Source organism: Condylura cristata, unplaced genomic scaffold (genome assembly GCF_000260355.1).
Source record: "Condylura cristata isolate star-nosed mole 26May11 unplaced genomic scaffold, ConCri1.0 scaffold00022, whole genome shotgun sequence".
In the NCBI taxonomy this organism is placed as follows: domain Eukaryota; kingdom Metazoa; phylum Chordata; class Mammalia; order Eulipotyphla; family Talpidae; genus Condylura; species Condylura cristata.
In genome coordinates this window covers 16,230,457-16,246,743 of record NW_004567123.1, presented here as the reverse complement: position 1 = coordinate 16,246,743, position 16,287 = coordinate 16,230,457, and positions in this window count along the sequence as shown.

Below are 16,287 nucleotides of genomic sequence, written 5' to 3'. Positions count from 1 at the left end.
CCAGGCGCCCCCCTCCAGGCCGGAGGGCCAAGCCGGCTGCCAAGAACTGGAGTCCGTCCCTCCAGGTTTTCCTGCCTCTCTTCCTTCTTCCCAAGCCGCCCCTCGGCGGTGGTGGGCCCATTGCACCGGCTGGCAGAGCGAGGCCGGTGCGAGCCGCATAGGTACAGCCGGACTTCAGAGCCTGAGCTGAGGTCCTGTGTCGTCCGGCTTCACTTCCCAGTTGGGAGATCCGGCAAGTCACGGCTGTCCTCAGCCGCAGTTTCCTCACGTGTAAAGTTGGAAGAGGAGATGGAAGTGGGGAAGAGGGCGAGATGGGGCTAGTACCTGGCTTTTGGATTTGGTGGGGAGCAACAAGCGTAGATCCAACACCCCCCTCTCCCTCCCCCCCCCCCCCCGACCCAGCCCCACCCCATCACAAGGGCTTACAGAGGACTAGGCGAGGCTGTGAATTCGGTCTGCTTTCTCCCAGATAATGGCTGACTTTATAACCTTAGCCAAACCACGGTTCGATTCCGTAGCGTTGGAGAAAGACCAGAAACTACATGTTTTCTGGTTGGATGATTCTGGGATTATTCCCGAACAAATCAGAGCCCCTGCCCTCTGGTAATGCATAATCTGGTAAGGAAGATACGGAAGAAGCGCATTAACAGGGGAGAAAGAAAACAAAACCTGAATTATTCTGTGGTAACAACTGAGAAAACAGACAGATATTGACATTGGGAACTGTAGAGTGATCTGCTTACAGCTTGAGGTCTGGGAAGGAGACAGAACCCTAGATCTGAAAGAAGGAAGGGAGTAGGTAAAGGGTGGGGAAAGAACAGAATTCCAGGAGCAAGGAAATCCACGTGCCAAGGCCCTGCGGTAGCATTAAACGCAGACAGACTGGGAGTAAGTGAAGAGCTGAAAAAGAATAAGTGTAGCAGTAAAGGTTTAAGTTCAAAGTGCAAGTCACCTTCATAGGCCGTTTTCCACCCCCATGGGTTGATCTGTGTTTAGCAGAGAGAACTTGATGTAGGTGCTAACACTCTTCCCTGTGTAACATCTAATAAGCCAGTTCACATCCTGGCATGCACTGGTTCATTGCACTTGGTGCTAATAATCCCAATAGTTCCACCATGCCACACATGCCAGAGGATATCCTGATGGCTTGTATTAAGCAACTCATAAACCCTCTCCCAGTGTCAGGGGCCAGTCGGGGTGGCTGCAGTATCTCTACTCGAGACGTAAGTTTGGGAGAGAGCAGAAGGTACAGGTGCAGAACTCCACTCCACTGGGAGTTGGGGCATCGTAACTTGGAGGCCTAGCTTTGTAGTGAAACAGCATTGACAACTGACAGCTAGTGTTCTGGGGTTGCGGGCAACAGGTGGGTTCTGAGTTAAACAGGGTTTAACCCTGCATTGGCAGGGTTATCAGGTTTTCACAGAATCAACGGGAAGGACAGGTACTCGTGCTCTGAGAAGCACAGGAAAGAGGCGAGGCTCTAGGGTCTCACTGGCACGAGTGAATGATAACACTGTGGCAAATGATGGAATTGTGTCAAGACAAATACACCCACATGGAACTTTCCATGGCCAGGTACTTCTCTACATGTGTAACAGCGATGAGGTACAATCTATCATTGTCCTTATTTTACACATGAAAAAGATTAAGGCACAGAGTGGTTACACAGCTGGCCCAGTATTAGGTAGCTATAAACAGTGGAGTCCAGAATTGGACAGGGGGAACATTTCTAGGAATCATGCTACTAACTACCTTCCTGTGCTCCCCCAGTGAATCTTAAGGCTTGTGTCACTTCTTACTAGACTCAAAGTCTTAAAAGAGAGATTTGAATTGGGCTACGTGTCCAGGGTCCTGATAATACTGAACATATCAGGAATATAGGTCACCCAGAAGGAAGCGCATTCCTGAGATGAGTGGGAATGGACCTGAAATGGCTTATAAGGCACTAATTACAGTCTACCTCTTGGCCTCTCAACATCCTTTGCACCTTAACTGCTGTGCATGTTCTCCAAAAATACTCTCTGATAATATGCTTCAACTCCACATGCAGCCAAAAGATGTACACACACCCTCGTATGATATGGCCCCATACTACATGTGACTTGGGGGGGGTCACCTTTCCGAGTCTCAAGAGTCGCCCTTACAAAGGATGGGTCATCTTACCAAGACAATAATATTTACTCCCTCATAGGTTTGTGGTGAAGATTCATTCAGTCAGTGAGTAAATATAAAATGGTTTGCACTGTGCCTGGTTCAGCAGAATTAATATACAGCACGTAAAATGATGTTGTTTATGTTAGGGGCCAATGATTGTGAAATCAGCCTTCAAAACACAGGCTGAAGGATGGGACTGGACTTGGTATGTCTCCTAGGGATTTTCCAAGGGCAATACAACTATTCACTTCCTCCCTCTTTGGTAAATGAATAATGGCAAGATATTCTAGTCTCTGCTCTCGAGTTTGAGAAACAACAACATCTGTCACTGACCTGATGTATGTGGAATGGAGAAAGGGGAGCATATGAAATGGGTTCTGTTACTGACTTGCTGTGTAGCTCTGGGTAGATCCCTCCCCTCCTGGAACCACAGTTTACTCAGCATAACATGGAGGTTATAATCTTCTCATGATTTTTGTAGGAATTCAATGACATAACACATTAAAGGGCTTAACGCAGTGCTGGCCATATAAGTTCCCAGCAAATGTCATCCCAAATTCTCTGAGCCTCAGTTTTCTCAGCTGTGCAATGGAACCAGTAACTCTGCGTGGCCTCCTTCCCTGCCTGCTGTGAAGCAGTAGCCATGCACACTTGGCATGCCCTGCAAGGGACAGAGGCCATGAGAGGCACTTGTTGATCATTCATCTGTGGCAGGGACAGTGGGCTGGGTATTGGTAAGACCAGGAGGACGCATCAGAGAGCCTCTACCCTCGTGTTGCTCACAGTGTAGTAGGGAGCAGAGCTCAATAACAAATGCATCATCTAAGTGGTGGTTCAGTTGTTCAAGGAGAGACAAGGAGCAGATATCTGGGCGGGTCTAGGGAGCTGCCTTCATGGCTTAAGCTGAGATCTGACGCGGCAGGGATAACTAGTGAGAAAAGTCAGGGAAGAACATTAGCGGAAGTTCCCAGCACGTGCAAGAGCCCTGTGGCAGGAGAGCTGGTTGGAGGCACAGATTTGTCCAGTTAAGGGTGAAGGGAGAGGAGAAGGGCTGGGAGAGATGGGCGCAACTCTGCTGAGCTGAGAGTTTGATGCTCTCCCTAGAGCCATGAAAAGTCATGGGAGAAAACAAAGGCAGGAGTAATGTGATCACATTCTTCCCTCCCCCCCCCAAAAAAATTCCTTTAACTGCTGGGTGGAGACCGTAGAAGGGAGCAGAGGCTGCAGAGACCCACCAGCGAGGGGCTGCCGTGGAGGACCCGAGAGGGCCTGGCTCCAGTGACAATGAAGCTGAGAACCAAAAGCTGAGGTCCCAGGGAGACTTGGGGCTGGAGGCCACCCTGCTACACCCAGTCTCTTAACCCTCACCCCTCTGGGCCCTGTACCCCAAGGTTTCTCTTCCATCCAGTTCAGACGGCTCTTGTTATTGTGGGACAGACTCCATGGATGACTCATTCAGGATTTGGGTTTCTTGCTCCAGCTGTTTCCCTTCCCCAGCTCTCCCCAGCTACTTGGAAGGGCCTTCGGACCTCGCTCTCCATCTAGGGAGGCAGCCAGGAGCCCGCCAGCCAGGGGAGGTCTAAAGGGGAAGGCGTTGGAGCTCTGCCAGCCTCAGCGCTGCCCATGCACTCTGCACACTGGAGTCTTGCTCATCCTCTTCCCGGCCAGGGGAAGTCCTGTTCGTCTTCCCAGGACCATCTCGGAGAGCCCAGCCTGACACCCCAAGGTCATGTTGCCCCTGTGCTCAGCATCACCTGTCTTTCCATTACTCCCTCAAGAACCTACCTTCTGGTGAAAGGCAGAGGCAAAAAAGTTGCTGTGGACACAAGTAGGAAAGAAGTCAGAGGTTTCCCAGAGGAGCGGAGTTATGTTCCTGAGTTATGAAGAATAGAAGTTCACCATGGGGAAAAAATAAGATCTTCCAGGCCAAGAAAACAGTGTGTGACTAGATATGGGGGTGGATGGAGAGTCCTTTCTGCATTGTGAGAAAGGGCCCCAGTGCACATAGATATTTGTCAAATGAGTGAATATCCGGGAAGAACCCTGAGAATTTGCTATGGCTGCAAGCTGGTGGTATATGGGCCAAACCAAGCAAACAGAGAGTTTAAAAAACAACCTAAAGCTGACTGAGTTGCCAACACTTAAAAGTAAGGATGCTTCACATGAACTCTGAAGCTCACTGAGTCAGCTCAATGGAGCCCACCTGGGTCACTTAGCTCATTCATGCTACTGCTTGGACCCCACAGGCATCTGAGTTTACACCCCGATCTCGGTGATATGCTTCTCAAGGTTCTGGACAGCAAGCTGCCACCAGGGCCAGGCACACAGTGGACGCTCAGTGCAGTTAGCGAGGTAGAGGGACAGTGTGGTGATTCTAAAATAGGTCCACACATTTCTTTACACTTCTCCCTTCCCTGCCTGAGCAAAGCCCAGGGGTAGGAGAATCAAATGTGGGTGAAATGGGAGTCTGTCATTTCTGAGACGAGATCCTAAGTGACATTGTGACTTCCACCTTGCTGTCTCTCACTGCTGTGGGTGAAGCTGGCTGCCATGTTGTTAGACACTCGATAGAGGTGTCCACATGGTGAAGAACAACCCACAGCCACTCCAACTTGCCCACTACATGAGCAAGCCACTTCAGCAGTAAATCCTGCAGCCCAGCAAGGCTTTGGTTAGCCGCAGGCCCAGCTGACAACCTGAGGGTGACTTCATGCGACTCAGAGCCACCCAGCTAGGCTGCTTCGAACAACCCGATTTCACAAAAGCTGGGTGAAACAGTAAAGGTTGTTGCACATGTAAAGTTTAAGGTAACATAGAATGCTTCAGGGGTCTCCCCGATGGCACAAGGGGGCAAGTCTCACCACTACGGAGCTATCTGCAGCCACTGCAGCTCAAGTTCAATCCCCATCCAGGAAGCTGACCCACATTTTATGGCAAACCACTCTTGTCTCACCTGCTGCTCCTCTCAGGAGTGTACTTCAGTCAATTTGCCCGTTCTGCTCTCCACTCTGTCTCTGGTGAATCCTCTCACCCCCTGCACCTCTGGCCTACACCCCAGTTCTTGGATGCATAAATAAATAAAAGTAAATCTTTAAAAAAGATTGGAATATGATATGGAAAGGTGGGTGCATGCATGCATGGATGGAAGGACAGACAGACAGAGGGTAAGCTAGGGAGGGAGGGGGTTCCATTTGGAAAGTGAGTGGGGGTCAGATCCCAGCTGTGTTCATCGCCATGGAGAGCCAGAGGAAATTTGTAATCTCGGGTGCCATGGTCCTCTCTGAAACCTTAGGCAAGCAACCATGTAGAGGAGGAGAAGCATTAAGTCCTGAGAGACTGATTCAGTCATCCTGGGGAGACAGGGTGCTCTGTGTCTGCAAACCAGCTTCCTCGAACAGCAGTCCCACCGCTATATTTTATGCCCCCCTCTACCCCACCCATGGTCCAGGCGCTATCTTTTCTCTACCCTGACTGGCCGTCTGAGTTGTGGATGAGGTCAAGACTTCAGCATTTCTCAGAGGCCAAGTCATTCTCCTCACTCAGAGTGTTCTTTGTTTGAAAGAAATAGTTGCTCCCTCAGCTGGTGGGGGACCCAGGGAAGGGTCAATGGCCTTCAGAGATGGGGAGCGAGGAGCTGCAATTCTCTGGGAGAGACCTCACCAGCCCCTAGTATAATGGGAGACAGAGCCACCAACCACCCATGGGATTGGGTCAACCTCAAGATCCACTCTATTAGGGTTGTTTGAACCACTAACATGTGTCCTGAGGAAATATATATACAAGTGGGCTGGCACCTAGGAGAAGCTTTAATGCCAATCAAACCACATGGAAGCCCCATTTCTCATCTCAAATTGGCCAAAGTTCAAAAGCTTGACAATACCGGTTTGAACAAAGAGGCGCTCTCCTGTGGCATTGGTGGGAATGACGATGATGAGTTTTACAAAGGACATCAGCTAATATCTAACCAAATGACCTATGCTCTACCCTCTGACCCAAGACTTTTACAACTTACTCTAAAAATATAATTGTACAAATATGAAAAAGCGGTGTCCATGATTATTCACAGAGGCATCTGTAGTTTATAATAACATGTTGGAATAGCCAACACGTGTTGGAGATCAAGTGCCCCTCTGAGCTGAATGTCTGTGACGCACACAAGGAGTCACAGTGCAACCAACCATGAGGGAGGAAAACTCTCCATGGACCTATATGGCGCGCAAAACAATAAAATAAGTGTAAAGGACTGTGCTTCGTAGGTTACCTTTTGTAGAAGAAAAATTAAAAGCATATTATCTGTTGGCCCTCCCTGGCAGCACTATGGGTTAAAGTGCAATACTGCCAAGCCAGCTGCAGCACCAGTTCAATCCCTGGCCCCGGAGGTGACCACAGGCGCGGCAGGCTTCTCCTGACCCGCCCGCTGCTCCCCTCAGCAGTGTACATTGTCGATCTGCCTATTCTGCTGCTGACTCTGTCTCTGGTGAATCCTCTCACGGCCCCTGCGTCTCTGGCCTGTACCCCAGTTCTATATGCATAAATAAATAAATCTTTTTTAAAAAGCATCTATCTGTTTATGTACATATTTATTTAATTAGCAAAGCCCCGAAACTTATTGAAGCTGGCTATTCCTGGGAGGGGGGTGGTGGTGGTGGGGGCAATGCCAGGAAGGAGAAAGAGATGGAGTGAGAGCTCTCTGAATCTGTTTTGGAAAGGGTTTGACTTTTTAACCATGTAAATATTTAACATTTTCAAAAATTAAGTTAAATAAAAAGCTGAAACTCTAAGCCCTACACTTGCAAACACAGAGGAAATGTATTTTAACTGCATGCCAGATTAATAACATAACCACACAAAAGAAATCATGAATGCATGTTACTTTGGCTGTAAGTCTCTGACTCCTGACCCCAGAGTGGGGATATATGTTAAGGACAAAGAAACTATAAAGTGTTGAACTTGAATAAACAGTATTTGGCAGAGGCATGGCATTTTAATTCTGAAGCTATTATTGGTGTGGGGTAAGATAGAAGAAATGAGTAAATATATTAATGACATGGGAAACTGGGTTTTCACTATAGGAAAAAGAAATAAGAAGTATAGCATGAAGGAATGCTCTCTGGTTCTGCCTTTTTTTTTTTTTTTAAGATTTTATTTATTTATTCGTACAGAACTGTGGTACAGGCCAGAGATGCGGAGGGTGAGAGGATTCACCAGAGACAGAGTGGGGAGCAGAACAGGCAGATCGACGAAGTACACTGCTGAGGGGAGCAGCGGGCGGGTCAGGAGAGGTCTGCTGGGCCATGTGGTCACCTCTGGGGCAGGCAGGGTCGAACTCATGCGGAAGCGGCTTTAGCTTCTTAGTGCTGTGCTTTAACCCGCTGCGCCACCAGGGAGGGCCTGGTTCTGCCTTTTAATTGAGCTTCAGTATAAATTCATACACACACACACACACACACACACACACCCTCTCTGCTCACTGAGGAACCAGGGCTCCACCATAGCACTTCCATAACAATAAGCATACTCAGTGCCCAGACCTTAATTCCTACGTACCATTTCCCACTAAATGAAACCCAGGTTCCCAGAGGAATGACCACGAGCTTTGGGTAAGAAAAGTGCAAGGTGAACTTGAAATAACTTCTCAGGAATTAAAGAAACGCTCGAGGATGATGAGACAAAGTCGGAATGAGCCAACTTAAGGGGCTCCCAGTAGCCAACTCAGATGAGTTGATCACAAAAAGGATAGTGTGGGGCCTCCTTGTAACGACAGGGGTTAAAGCACAGCACTGTGATTATTTCTCTGCAGCCACTGCAGCACAAGTTCGATCCCGGGCCAAGGAGGTGACCCACGTGGCACAGCAGACCTCCCTGTCTCCCTTGCTGCTCCCCTCAGTAGTGTATATCAGTAGTTCTACCTGTTCTGCTCCCCACTTTGTCTCTGGTGAATCCTCTCACCCCGCCCACCACACACACCTCTGGCCTGCATAAATAAATAAATATTTGGAAAAAAATAAATAAAAAGAATAGTGTGGCTTTCTCACTGTTAAAGTGAGAGGTTACAGACAAGGATCTAGAATGTTCTGTGTGGTAATGGATTAGAGCTGGAGCCAGTATGACCTCATGCTTAGCTTATAGCTACAGGTGTAGAGAGGTAGACTGATAGTTGAGTGTGTGTGTTTGTGTATACCTGTAAAGTTGTATGGGTGTATTTCTATAAAGTGTGTATACACATGTATTCCCATCAGTTGAGAGAGCATAGAAAAATGACACCCCAGTAGCAATGAGCACTGCTGGCCCCCCACATATTAGTTTCTAATACCATTCTCCAATAAAAGATCAAAGAAATTGATCTTTTTGAGAAATGAGGCAGGAAATGGAAAAGTGGAGCCTGGAGTCTCTTGTAGTGCCAGAAAGTAAGAAATGCTAAAAATAAACAAAACTCACCATGATGGGAGTCACCTGGAGGAAGTGCTAATGACCAAAACGCAAACAATTAAAATACTGATGTAAATGAGTGAATAAACAAGTGGGGGAAAAGAGATAAATCCCTGTGCAGAATTCCGAACAAACTTGGGTGAATAATCCCCCCAGGACCCTCACCCTGTTCCCAAAGAGCAAGCCCCCCATAGTGACTTCCTCCCAACAGAGTGGGAAAGGGGCAAAGGATTCACCACTGTGGACAAAGGTAGCAAACACCATCTTGTCCAGGTGGCCAGAGTTGCCATCGACAGAGATAAGTCCTGTTGATAGTAAATGCTCTTGACACTGTGTCAAGGAGAGTGTAGTTGAGTGGCAGGCTGCCTCCATTTCTGCCACCACTTTCCTTGCAAAGATGCCCAGAGACGGCCGCCATCTTCCTGGGTCACACAGCAGGCCCAGAGGAGAGTCAGGATTCAGACCCAGCACACTGTAACCCCCAGCCTAGAGATTACCCCCCAATCTGAGTGCTAGGAATGACAGACACCCCCCACACACACACACACCGACCTCTGTTCTGTCTCATCAGAGCTGGGGACATCAGAGGGACCCCCATTCACCGAGAAGATAAAGAACATTCAGAGAGCTGTGGGATTTCCCCACATTATTTTGACTTAATAGAGCTTCAAAACAAAAAATGGAGTGGGTCTTCCAAGCCCCACACGCGCTCCTTGGCTGAAGCTTCGCCTGATTCACCCCCTCCCTGAAATTCTTAACCCGATGCACCTCCCCTCCTGAAACTTCAGCTTCCTTTTCCTTCTTTCTCATGGGACTGCCCCTTCCCCTCTGTGGACACCCAAGGACACCCTGAGCTTCCTTCTGGGATGAAAAACTGTAAATAAAAGTGGGGCAGCTGGTGCTGTGGTGACTGCAACAGGGCAGGGAGGGGCCAAGGTCACCCTGAGGCTGAGAACTTAGCGTGTGATGAAAGGCCAGATTGTCCTGTGCAGCTGTGCCTGTTTTCATTTCCCCATTTCAGTCAGCAGCCCTTATTGGGGCTGGTGGCAAAGAATCGCTGTCTTCCTGCCTGTGTCCCCCAACTCCCCAGAGAGTCCCCCAGGACTGTCCTCCAGAGGTCTTCATGTGTGGCCACCCCTTCTGGCCGCCCTCATCAAAGTGGAATCTCAGGTCTGCAGAGCAGGAAGGGGCCTGAGAAGTCGTGGGACCCAGCTGTTGCCACATTAGAATGACTTGTGGGCATGTATCACACACAGATGTCCCCCCACCTCCAGGATCAGAACCCTGAGGGCTGGACTGGAAATTGCAGTTTTAATAAACACAGCAGCTTCATGAGACCCTGGTTTCACAGATTAAGAAAAACTGGGTTCCACAGAGGGACAGGGTGACTGAGAAAATTTCATGAGTAGAACCAAGCCAATTCTTTCGCTCATTCATTTATAGAAACACTCATTCACCTCTGACTATACTAGACTGTACTGAGGAGAGAGTTTGCTAATAAGAGGTTCATAAAAAGCAAGCAAAAAGCAAAAACAAAAACAAACCAAACAAAACAGCTGGGCTCTCCTGTTTCATGAAGGGTAGTCAGGGAAGGCCTCTCAGACTAAAACAAAAAGACCATTAGAGGGGACTTAAAGGAAGCCAGAGTCCTAGAGGAGTGCCCCCAGGAGGGTGAACTGCAGGTGCAAAGGTCCTGAGCAGGCGTGAGATGCAGCTGGAAAAAAGTTGGCAGGAACCAACTTAACAAGGCACTTATGTTACCTGCTAAGAATTTTTTTTTAAAAAGATTTATTTATTTGTGCATACAGAACTGGGGTACAGGCCAGAGGCTCAGGGGCAGCCAGAGACTTCACCAGAGTGAAGGAGTGGGAAGCAGAACAGGCAGATCCACGAAGTACACTGCTGAGGGGAGCAGCGGGCGGGTCAGGAGAGGTCTGCCACGCCATGTGGTCACCTCCGGGGCAGGCGGGAAGCGAACTCATGCGGAAGTGGCTTTAGCTTCTCAATGCTGTGCTTTAACCCGCTGCGCCACCAGGGAGGGCCTTTTTCAATTTTTTAAAGTATAAGAAGCTAACCAAAGATTTAAGCAGAGGCATGTCATGGCCTACTTTAGATTTTAAACGCCCTTCTGTTTGCCATTAGAGAATGGAAGCAGGTGGGGAGGCTGCCCTGGTGGTCCAGGCAGGAGAAGGGAGGCCTGGCCTGCGGTGGGCGGGGACGAGGCTCAGAGGAGGAGAAAGCGGTGCTGGGCTCAGTCTCCAGGAGGCAAAACCCACAGGGCCAGGTCGTTGCTAGTGTAGTGGAGGTGTCTGGGGTGGTGGCCAGCACAACTCTAGGCTCCCCCTTTCTAATCATTTACGTGTCTCCTCTATTCTACTATACTTTAAAAAATAACTATTAGGGGACTAAAAGAAGTGTTCATGGCATTTGCAAGTTCTTCCGTTTCTTCAAACAACAAATATGGCCACTGAGCTCCTATTGTTCCTGGCTGTGCATTGTTTTCGGCACTGAAGATGGTGAAGTGAGCAGTGTGCGCTGCCAGGGCACCCGAGCAAAGCACCACCGGCCGGCTGATTTCCACAGACATTTATTTTCTCACGGATCTGGAGCTACAAGTTCACTATCAAAGTATCTATAGCAATGGTTCCTTGCGGGTGGTGGGGGTGGGGGTGTGTGCCGAAAGGATGGAGGCTGCTCTCCTGGCCCTGCGGCCACCCTCCACTGGCCTCTTTTTAACTGGAGACCTCTGTGAGACCCTATGTCCAATGAGGGACACATTTTTGAGGAACTGAGAGACAGAACTTCAGCATCGGGCTTTGGGGGAACACAACTCAACACACAACATTGGCCTTGCAGCCTAGGGAGGGAGACAGGCAAAAACAACAAACAAGTGTACGATCCCTCAGGATTATCAAAAGAGAGAAAGCAGGGCAAGGGGGTTAGTGACCAAGCGGAAGGTATTGCTGTTATCTGTGGGGCAGAAGCTTCCAGGAGCTGAAAGCAGAGGGTGGTGAGGGCGGGAAGCGGAAGTCTGGGCCAAGGAGACAAATGGGGCTTTGAGGAGGTTTGGTAGAGGAGGAGAGGGAGGGCAGTTGCTGGAGGGAGGCTGGAGAGGGGTCAAAGAAAAGTTCCATTTGATTTTGTAAAGAAGAATTTGTGAGCTGAGGAGACACAAAAAGGTCAGGAAAGGGGCCCAGGCTGCAGGTGGAAGGCTGGGCCTCTCCTGGGAGCTGAACGAGAGGGAGAAAAAGCAGGTGCATAGGCGGAGTGCTGGGGAGGGGAGGAACTACTGTGGCTTGTGGAGATGCAGGGGTGAGGGGAGTGAGGAGGAAGAAGGCCCAGGGACACAGGAAATTAGGGGTGGGGCTCCCAACCCTGTCTCAACTCCCAGACCACCCTCCTACCCTTGAGCCCTCACTTACCTCCGACAGCTCTGGCCCACCCATTTCCTGCCCACTCTCCCCAGAGCCCCCCATCCCCATCCCGTGGCATGCTTCTGGGACCCTCCCTCCCCACCACTGTCCACTTTCATCAATGGATGCTGGGTCCCCCATCTGGGACCACATGGCCCACGAGCAAGACACTATCTGAGAGAGAGCCTCAGGGTCAGGGAAGTTCTGGCCAGTTTTGAAAAGCTATCAGAAGCTGTGTTTTGTCTTTTCACACACAGAGGCCCTGCCCCACTTCTAGAAAATCCTCTTGTGAAGCCTCCTTGGCCAGAGGACAGAATCCAAGGCTCCAAAGCCCTGCATGGGTTGGCTTTTGACCCGCTTTTTCTTTTTTCTTTTTTTCTTTTTTTTTTTTGGAAGTGATTTTAGGTATTCAGAGGAGTTGCACAAACAGGATGGAAAAATTCTAATATACTTTTGTCTAGGTTCCCCCATCACTAACACCTTACGTAATAACCGCAATACATTTTGCAAACCCACACAATTAGCTTTGGGACAATGTGTTAATTTTATAGTAAATGAACAAATACGGATGCAAAGAAACATACACTCTCTCTCTCTCTCTCTCTCTCTCTCACACACACACACACACACACACACACACACACACGAGGTACAGGGACACGTGCTCTTGAACCCAGCCGTCCACTTAAGAAATAGAACGTTCCCCTCCACGCTCTCTGTGTGCCCCTCTGTGATCATGTAACCCCTTGCCCCAGAATCGTACCTGCAGGATTTTAATTTATGGAGGTGACTCAGAGGCTAATGCCATCAAGAGAAGAATTTTTTGCTTACATTTCCCAGAGGAAAGGGGCATACACCCCATTCATGACCATCCAGAAAAGGCGTCGGGGTGATAAGAGACAGATGCAGGTGTGGGGTTGATCCTCCCCCAAAACGGGTCATCAGATAGGCCTCTTCTAAGATGTCCCATTCATGATGCGTAGATTATGGAACTAAGGTCTACTGAGGTCCTGGAGGCAGAAGGAAGCTCTTGTCTTTCCTTTAACCCCAACCCCATTGGGCTGCCCCTAACTGAAGACATGGTCATCTTGCTTTCTCATGACCTAGAGGAAGGAGGCTGTGGGTATCAGCCAGGGTCAGGTTAATCCACGCACATGTCCTCTCTATTCGGAGAAACTGGATTTTTACCACTAAAAATGAAGTTATGGGTCCTCCCTGGTGGCCTAGGGGTTTAGCCTCTGTGCTACTACCAGTGGCCTTCCACAAAGACTTGAGTTCAATCCCCAGCCAGGGAGCTGACCCACAGGGCACAGCAGACCTCTCCTGTCCCACCCGCTGCTCCCCTCAGCGGTGTATTTCAGTAGATCTGCCTGTTCTGCTCCCCACTCTGTCTGGTGAACCCTCTCAGCTCCACCCCTGCATCTCTGGCTACACCCCAGCTCTTCTATGCAAAAATAAAAAAAGATAAAGTCATCCCCTCCTTGTCATATGAACCTTTTCTCAGTATCCTAACACAAGACATAAACCCCAGGTTTACCGCCTCCCCCATTTTACTTTAGAATTTCCAGCTTCATAAATTCTTCATAAGTATGTTGTTAAAATTGGCCTTTTTCTCTTACTGATCAATGTGCTATTCATTTGTTTCTCCAGCCTCAGAAGGACCCGGAGGGGTGGGGAAATTTCCCCCCTGCGTCTGACCCAGGGATTGCTCGGTGGTGGCATTTCATTGGGGCTTCCACAGGGAAGCCCAGGCAGGGCCGGGCCCACAGTTCAGGACTGGCTACCTTGAATAACTCCAGTGGGGTTTGGCTGGAGGGGTGGTCTCTGACCCCCGGGGAGCTGGCCCTGGATGTTACAGAGAAGGGGAAGTGTCGACCTGCTGTGTGGGCTAGGAAAAGTGGAAGGCTGTCAAGACTCACTTTACATAGTTTGCATATAAAAGGCATGTCCTTTGTGGGCTCTACGAATTGGCTAGCCCTGGGAGCGCTCTCTCTCCCAGACCAGCCAGAGTTTTGAGATTTCAGAACACCATGAGAAACAGAAAGTAAAAGGCATGATTAATACCAGCCTCCCTCCAGACGTCTGCCTCTGCCTGGGGTAACCCGTCCCTTGTTTTTCCTGTAGTTCTCCTATCTGAATTGCTAACCAAAACATTCCTTTGCTTGTTTTCAAGTTCTATAAATTCATACTGAATGTGTTCTCCTGCCATTACTTTTCTTTCGGACATTGAGCTTTTGAGATTCCTCCTTGTCCATATGGGCAGGTCATTCAGTCACAGTATTTCACTATCTGCCTGTAACAGGGTATATTGTCCAACCACATGTTACAGTATATGTATTTTCTGTTAATGGCTACTTGCTCTCTCCGGGTCCTTTGCTATTGTGAGCAATGTTTCTGGGAGTTTCCCCCGCATACGTTCTCACATGCAGATGCCGGCTGTTTTTGCATAAACCCAGGAGTGCAAATGCATAGGTGTGTATGTTCGCATCCCAGTGCAGAGTCTTCAGTTCTAGCAAAGATACACAAAGCTGATTTTCAAAATGTACCTGTCACCAACTGTCCCAAGCCTTATACCTTTTAGAGCTAATTTTCAAATTTTTGCCAATCCTATGGGTACGTAATGATATCTCATTGGGTCTTAATCCACAGTCCCCTGATTAATAATGAAGTTGAGTAACTTCTCTGTTGTTTATGATCTTTTCTGCTTCTTTTATGAAGTTCATGTTTTTTGGCCCTTTTTTGTGTTATTTATGGGTCTCTTTCTTATTGATTCATTTGCTTAGTTATGTGTGCTGTAAATACATCAGATTTTATCTATTTTTTTTTGTTCTTTTGATGGGGTTTTTGATGAATGACAGTTCTCAATTTCAGTTGAACATATCCTTTAAATGTTTTCACTATCTAAAGGAAATTTTCCTTTACATTTTTGAATTGTATTATGTTATAGTCTTCTTTAAGAGATTTTTCTTTAAGGAAGTTCTCCTTTATCTTATTCTAAATTTGTAATTTTTACCTTTTGCATTTAAATCCTTAAGCATCCGTAGATTTTTAATATATGGTATAAGGTAGGAAATTAATTGCATTTTCCTCCATATGAACAGCCAGTTATTCTGGCACTGATTATTGGAAAGACCAGTCTTGCTTTCTAATTTGTAGTGCAGGTTGCTAAGGAAAAGTAAAATGAAGTAAAATCACGTGTCTCTGACCCAGCAAGTCCACTATAGGGATTTATGCTAAATAAATGTGAAGAAATACTTTGCTCAAGGATGTTGTTATTATAAAAATCAACTAAAACTAGAAAAGAATCCATTTGTGTATTGAGCAAGAGGGGATTGTTTAAGTACATTTTTTGTACATTCCTCAATGCATCACATGAAGTAACCTAAAAAGATGTGGTAGACTGAAAAAAGCAGACTGTAGAACCACACGTCTGATAGAACATTCTAAATTATCTAAACCTGTGCTCCTAGATGCATTTCAGAGAAGGAATATTAATATTAAACTGCTAGCAGTTTGTATTTGTGAGTTATTAAATATTGAATAATTATACCCAACAACTAAACACAATTCAAAAGAAAAGATGTTGAATACACTGAGGATCACACCATAGAATCCAGCAACCCACACTTAGATTTTTAACCCAGAGAACTAACAACCTGTGTTCACACCAAAATTGACATACAAATGTTTAAAAAGCTCTATTCATAATCATCAAAAATTAGAAACAACACACATTCCTAAACCTGGTAAGTGGTTAAATAAACTGGAGTATATCCACAGGATGGACTCGTTCTCAGCAATAAAAAGAAGCACTCTGAGAGGGATCCACTTCGGGGTACTCGGGAATAAGCCAGACTCAGATGGCTGCATACGCGGTCCCATTGACAGGACATTCTGGAAAAGGCAAACGTGAGCTAAGAAAGCATCAGTAGTTGCCAGGGGCTGAGCTGACTACCAAGGGGTACAATTGTGGGGGGGGGGGAGAAAGGAACTATTCTCTATGTTGATTATGATGGGGACTTTCTGAGATGGCTTTGCTGGAGTTACATCGCAGGGACACAAACACTAGCAAAGGTGACTTTACCGCATGCAAATTACACCTCAGTAAAAAATGCAAACTATAAAGGGTTGCATGTAATACCTTTGTAAATCACCATAAGCCAACACGTGAAAGCTAAGGAAAGATGTGTTGTGGAAGAACATTTAATGATATGCAAAAACATTCACAAAGCCAAATGAATATCCATGTGACACAGCTAAAAGGCTTCCATCTGTGTCTGTCTGCAGGTAA